This window comes from Achroia grisella, unplaced genomic scaffold (assembly GCF_030625045.1).
Source record: "Achroia grisella isolate CSIRO2021 unplaced genomic scaffold, CSIRO_AGI_Agris_v1 utg2183, whole genome shotgun sequence".
Lineage (NCBI taxonomy): Eukaryota > Metazoa > Arthropoda > Insecta > Lepidoptera > Pyralidae > Achroia > Achroia grisella.
In genome coordinates, this window is record NW_026712719.1 from 1,307,399 (window position 1) to 1,314,719 (window position 7,321).

The 7,321-nt window shown below is 33.2% G+C and overlaps 1 protein-coding gene across 1 annotated transcript in view; it reads right to left on the reverse strand.

Moving 5' to 3' along the window:
• Nucleotides 1–6,741, reverse strand: part of LOC131842436 (cell adhesion molecule Dscam2-like) — a 253,192-nt gene extending 246,451 nt beyond the window's left edge. The window contains exon 1 of the mRNA XM_059190968.1: nucleotides 6,634–6,741. The gene's annotated coding sequence lies outside the window, so the exon portion shown is untranslated. The remainder of the gene's footprint in view (nucleotides 1–6,633) is intronic.
• Between the last annotated feature and the right edge of the window lie 580 nt (nucleotides 6,742–7,321).

A 7,321-nucleotide genomic window follows, 5' to 3' on the forward strand; every position in this document is an offset into this window, starting at 1 on the left:
GAATTCCGTCCTTCAAATAGTATAGTAACAATTTGCAGGAGGCGCTCGTGTTGTGTGTTAATGACGTACTGAATTAACTGATCCGAAATCTCTCAGGACTGTGGCTTTAATTTGAATAGTTCCCGAGGTTATTTTCCTTTACTATTTGTTACATACATTCTAGGTAATAGAATAGTGATATTCCATATCTCACATACATATACTAGAAACGATGCCTACGTTTTTACTCGCATGAAATTTATAGCCTATATATTATTCTAGAAATAGAAATAATCTTTATTCAAATAAACTTTTGAATAGCCAAGTTTTTTTATTCTACCGCTCATTCGGAATGCCGGCTCGTCACAAGAAGAATGAGCAAGAAACTTGTGTGTTGCTCTTTTAAATAAATATTGATTTACTTATAACGAGATTGATAACTATACACACCAATGTGTCGATTAGACGTACATAAGAGAAATGTATACTGTATGGCATATCAAAGTGTACAACAATCTTCCAAGAGAATAAAGAACTGTGGGTCTCATACGTTATTCAAACGCAAACTAAAGAATTGGCTGTCACTTTAATTTTTACAGTGTCCAAGAATATTTAAGTAACACAAACACCTTCACGTAATTATATGCCTGTATGGTAAATAATCAATGGACATAGTATTAATTATAGTACTGTACCAATATTTCGCAAAAAATTACTACTTGATTTACTTATATTTAATTAACAACAAGGATTAGGCATGCGACAATCAACATAGAAACCGCTACGCACTTAATCTCTGTTCAATCAGATAACAACATGTTGTTTAAAAAATACATATAAAAATCAAGAGTCATAAAATACTATTCGCTTCAAAACGTAATTTACTATATTAATAACTAGCTGTACCCGCGACTTCGTCTGCGTGGAATTTAACTTTATTTTTCTAAAATAAAAGTAGCCCAAGTTATTCCTTATTACATTAGTCATCTACCAAAAAACTCCCGTCAAGGATTAATTAACATTTTCATGTATAAGCTATATTACTGTAAGGTTTCATCAAAAACCGTACAGTAGTTTTTGCGTGAAAGAGTAACAAACATCCAAACTTAAATAAATTAAAAAACATCTGTTAAATAGTATTTATTAAAGAATCGCTATTACTCACAAAACATTTACTTACAATACAAATATATATGCTAATGATTATACTTGCACGGGATTTTCATTTAATTTTTAATATACACACATACATTTTTTTTTAAGCCAGTTGACTTTGTATACTTATACAAAGTCAACTGGCTTAAAAAAAAAGAAATTCAATTGAGTTTCTTGCCAGTTGTTCTCAATTGAATCTGTGTTCTGAACTGGACGGTAGAGAAAAAGTATTAATACAAAAAACTAACTAACTAATTAATATTAACTAATTAACTAATAAATGATTTTTTACTTAAATAAATAACCCTGGACAATTAACACAGCGCCACCATGAGACTAGATGTCTCATGGTAAGGAGAGCTTGTATTATGGGTACTAGACTACTGATATATATACATAGATATTTTGTTAAATACGTAAATAATATACGGGCTGGATTTCTTGTCAGTTCTTCTCATCTCGAAATCATACCGAACTGACGGTAAATTTGACATATCATAAGAGTCTGTAATAGACCTACATGAATAAATATTTTGAATTTGGAATACGAGCTGAGTTTCTTGTCAGTTCTTCTCATCTCGAAATCATTCCGAACTGACGGTAAATTTGACATATCATAAGAGTCTGTAATAGACCTACATGAATAAATATTTTGAATTTGGAATACGAGCTGAATTTCTTGTCAGTTCTTCTCATCTCGAAAGCATTCCGAACTGACGGTAGATTTGACATAAAATAAGAGTCTGTAATAGACCTACATGAATAAAGATATTTTTAATTTGAATTTGAATAGAAAACTCTCATATTGATACATCAATACAAATGCTTGGAACCAGCGGCCATCAGAAGTAAAACCATTTTCTATATTCAAAGAACTAGAAGTGTTGCTGGGACCGACACTATGTTGTCGGTTGAGATGATGTATATTACAAATGATAGACTGTCAAAATGTAAACAAAGATATTTGATCTTCTAAATTAAGACGGAAATTTAAATTTACAACTATGAAAAAACCATACGTAGCCTTTCATAGACCATTTGCGAAGGTCTCGCATATAATCCGTAGCAATTGGCAGTATAATTCGCAAGTCAAAATGAGAAGGGTCGCGGAGTCAGGACGTGACCTGTCCGCGGATAATAAAAATATACGGCACCGTGGTTAAGATGCGGCTGCATGTGGGTTAATCACTTGTGGACACCGTGAAAGATTTATGGCGACAAATGACGAGACAGTTACGGCATATGTAAATAGAACTAGCTTTTTCCCGCGGCTTCGCTCGCGTTAATTTATCCCTTAGGGGTGGAATTTATCAAAATCCTTTCTTAGGGGATGCCTACGTCATAGTAGCTTTATGCATGCAAAGTCTCAGCCCGATCGGTTTAAAATTGACAAAGTTTCATACAATGTTTCATCAAATTCATAAAAAATAAGAAGTAAAATATAACAATTACATTACAATCAATGTAATGGATCGGGGGATTGTATGGGTGTCTAAATGATGAAAACACGAAGTTTACGATAATACTAGCTTTTGTCCGCGGATTCGCTCGCGATAATCTATCCCCTTAGGGGTCGAATTTATCAAAATCCTTTCTTAGGGAATGCCTACGTCGTAGTAGCTTTATGCATGCAAAGTCTCAGCCCGATCGGTTTAAAATTGACAAAGTTTCATACAAACTTTCATCCCCTATTTTATCCCCTTGGGGTAGAATTAAACAAAATCCTTTCTTAGCGGATGTCTATGTCATAACATCTACCTGTGTGCCAAATTTCAGCCCGATCCGTCCAGTGGTTTGGGCTGTGCGTTGATAGATCACTATGTCAGTCACCTTTGAGTTATATATATTTAGATTACCAAACCATCCTTCATTGCATCTTACCCCCAAAAACTCAAAATAGCGGATCTATTATCATTACATAATATAAAACAAACTCGCTGTCGCTCTCTGTCCGTATATGCTATATATGCTTTCACCTTTAAAACCATACAACGGATTTTGAAGCGGTTTTTTTAATAGATAGAGTGATTCGAGAGGAAGGTTTTTATGTATAATACATGTACACGCGGCCGAATCCGAGGCGAGTAGCTAGTTATATATATTACTGTAAAGTTACATCAAAACAGATGGGATATGAGCACAATATTGTGGAATCACTTTCCAGTAATGCTATTTCTGAGCCGATACGATATAGAAAATCCTATCAAAATCGGTCCAGCCTTTTCAGAGATTAGCCGGAACAGACAGACAGACAAAAATGGTAAAAAATGTAATTTTGGTATATTCATATACATGTAGTAAAAAACGGTTATTTCTATATTACCAACAGACACTCCAATTTTATTTATTACACTTTGCGGTTTTAGTAACCAAAAACCAGCATTTTTCGAGTATATTTTAGTAGTTCACCTTCTTTTGTGTGTTTACAAAATGACCAATTGTTATACATATATAAACATAACAGAGTTAGCGGCAAAAGAAAACAAAACAAATTACGAGTCAGTAATTCTGAACATAACACCCCAAAACATTGATGTATTATATAACAATTTACTAGAGATGAGGTGTGACATTAAAAGACAGCGACGAATAATGTGATTAGAGAAGTGTGAATTGGAAGTGTGAACTAGTGTGAAATGTAATGATCAAAGATAGAAAACGTGATATTATTATTTGATAACAAAATGAATCATAAAAATATAATAATAATTATAAATCTCAGGACAATTCACACAGCGCCATCTAGACTCAAGTAAAGCTTGTGTTATGGGTACTAGATAACTGATACAAATACATAGATTTTTTTTTGTGAATACATACATAATATACGTAGGAAACACCCAGACCGATACAAACAATCATACTCATGAATACAAATGTTTACCCTGCGAGGAATCTACTCTGCTATAGGAACTGGACAACTGATACAAATACATAGATTTTTTTGTAAATACATACATAATATACATAGAAAATATCCAGACCGACAAAACATGAGTATGATACTCATGAATACAAATGTTAGTAACATGCAAGGAATCGAATCCCAGACAATTAGATGTAAAGCGGTATCCTAAACCGTTAGATCATCGAGGTCATCAAAATGAGAACGCAGAAAATAAAATGCAACAGCTTTATCTGTATTTCGCTGCTTCCTTGTCGTTGTGACGTCGACGTTTGCAGCCAAATCGAATGGAAATTGGGCAATAGCGTGTAGTTTCCTAACTATACCAATTTGCAGATTTTCTAGTTCAATTTTGAATAGATGGAAATCGTACATGATTACAGATGTGTAAACGCTGAAATTTGACGATTTCTGATAATACTTCTATATTTTTTTTTTTAATAGTTACGCCCTTATTTCCATAGACTGAAGGTCCATGCCCTTTTTTGCAATTTTATTTCTAATCCTGTCTTTATATATATTTTTTTTGCACACCTTCATTGCTCCGCGCAAAATGTACATTGTGGCTTCCCGCAGTTATTTTTTTTTGTGTTTATTTTTTTTTTATTTTATTTTTCTTTCTTTTTTTTTCCTCTTTTGTCTGTTTTTTTTTTCATAATACATTATATTGTTATTAGTAAATTTCCTACGGGGAGCCAACGATACTGGTTAGTTACTGTATACATTTACCATATTTACATTAAAGTTATTATATTTATTATTACGTCATTCACTGGTTTTGTTCCTTTCATATACTAGAATTCATTTCAGCGCTCCATATATGTTTATTTATTTCTGTTTATTGTTTTGTTGCTATTTTTACAGCGAATTCAATGAAAGTGTCTGTTCCATTTTCTACTATTTCTGCCAGTTTTCTTATATTTAGTGTTTTATTTAGCCTCTGTTCTATATCATACCTTTCTCTGGCATACATTTGGCATTTAAGTAGGATGTGTGGAATGTCCTCAGATTCCTCAGGGTCATACTCACAACTATATATACTTCTCTATATTATATATTATATTATATATATTTTGCCCACGGCTTCGCTCGCATTAATCTATCCACTTGGTGGTGGAATTTATCAAAATCCATTCTTAGGGATGCCCACGTCATAGTAGCTTTATGCATGCAAAATGCAAAGTCTCAGCCCGATCGATTTAAAATTGACAAAGTTTCATACAAACTTTCATCCCCTATTTTATCCCCTTGGAGCTAGAATTAATCAAAATCCTTTCTTAGCTCCTTTCTTTTAATTTATACTAACGATTATATACGTCTTCATCATAGTAGCTCCATTCTTTAATTTCAGTTCAATAAGTCGAAAATCTATGAAGATTTATACAAACTTTCATCCCCTGTTTTATCCCCTAAGGGGTGGAATTTATCAAAATCCTTTCTTAGCGGATGCCTACATCATAACATCTACCTGCATGCCAAATTTCAGCCCAATCCGTCCAGTGGTTTGGGCTGTGCGTTGATAGATCACTATGTCAGTCAGTCAGTCACCTTTGAGTTATATATATTTAGATTGCTGTATCTGGGTGTTGCTATATTTATAAAAAGAAATCACCTATAAAACAAGCTCTACTAAGCTTGGGACTAGATGGCGCTGTGTGAATTGTCTTGAGGTTATTATTACATGTAACAACAATTACCTACTGAAAACTATGAAACTATTTGACAGCCTCGATGGTCCAGTGGTCTAGCATACCGCTTTACTATCCGATGGTCGCGGGTTCGATTCCTCGTACGGTACAAACATTTGTATTCATGACTATGATTGTTTGTCTCTGGGTGTTTTCTATGTATAATAATACATTATGTATTTATTTACAAAAACAAAATGCATCCATGTATTTATATCAGTTGTCTAGTGACCATAACACAAGCTTTGCTTTGCTTGGGACTAGATACCGCTGTGTGAATTATCCTGAGATATTATCAATTATTAATCAATACTATTTATAATTAAGAACTTGGCCCTTGTACTAAATACAAAATTGCACTTTTGACGCATTTTTATATTAAATCCAATTATGTCCACTTAAGGTCTACTTTCGTTCTTCTTAAAATATACTTTTTATACTGATTATCTGGTATTTATGACTTCCAATAATGATGATTTTGGAACGCAACGTTTGTTAAGTCAAATAGTATAAGATATAATATTTTTTTTTTAAAAAGGAATAAGTGATCTTTTAATAGTTTTTTTTTTTATAAACAGAGACATGGAAGAATTTCTGAGTTATCTCTTAATCATAAATATTGATATAACTAAAATTAAACAATAAATGTAGAGGTTCAAGAGTATAGTAATTTTGATATAATCTATACAATAGAATCGTGTTTAGTTCACACAAAGACGTTATCCAAACAACTAACAAACGGTAAGTTACATCAGCTGGTATATGATCATAACCTCTCATTTCTGTCAAATGTAACCACCACATAAACAAAACCGGGTTGAAATAGTAACTAGAATTTTATTAAATAAAGTGCACTCGAAAGGCTTGAACCCTGCAACTGGCGGGTCACCCTTAATTACTACGTACCTAGTTTTACGTTTTTCACTAGCGTTCCTTTCGCACGGGCAGCACTTGGGGTTGGTGTGACAGGGATGGAGACAACGCGAGGTTGAACGCGAGGCACACCCGCACGCGACGGCGGTGCGAGGCTTACTAAATCTGTGCTGTTCTCAGCCAGGTCAGGTCGAATATTGGGACTCGTCCAGAGGAACTTGGAATAATAAATTGTGTAAATGTTTTAACATCACGCCCTTGTTTTCGACAATTTGTTGGGACATTGTGCGTTAGAATGAAATTTGCTGTTGGCCATTTAATCTTGATGCGGACGCCCCTTTAGGGTGTAAAGTCAAGATTAGATTATTAATTTATTCGTATGTTTGTTAAATACAAATAAAATACTCTATTGGATTTACGTTTAGTATATAAAGTTACTTATTTATATTTTTGGGATATAAGTAGGCTCAGAGAATAGAATAGATTGGAATAGAATGGAATAGAATGGAATAGAATGGAATAGAATGGAATAAAATGGAATAGAATGGAATAGAATGGAACAGAACAGAATAGAATAGAAAACCGTTTATTCAAATAAATTTATGTTAAAGCACTTTTGAATTGTCATCACATTTTTTTTCAATATACTGCTCATTCGAAAAGAAGTGAAATACTCAATTCATGTTCAATGAATGCAAGATTTATAATGTCATCTATTTGA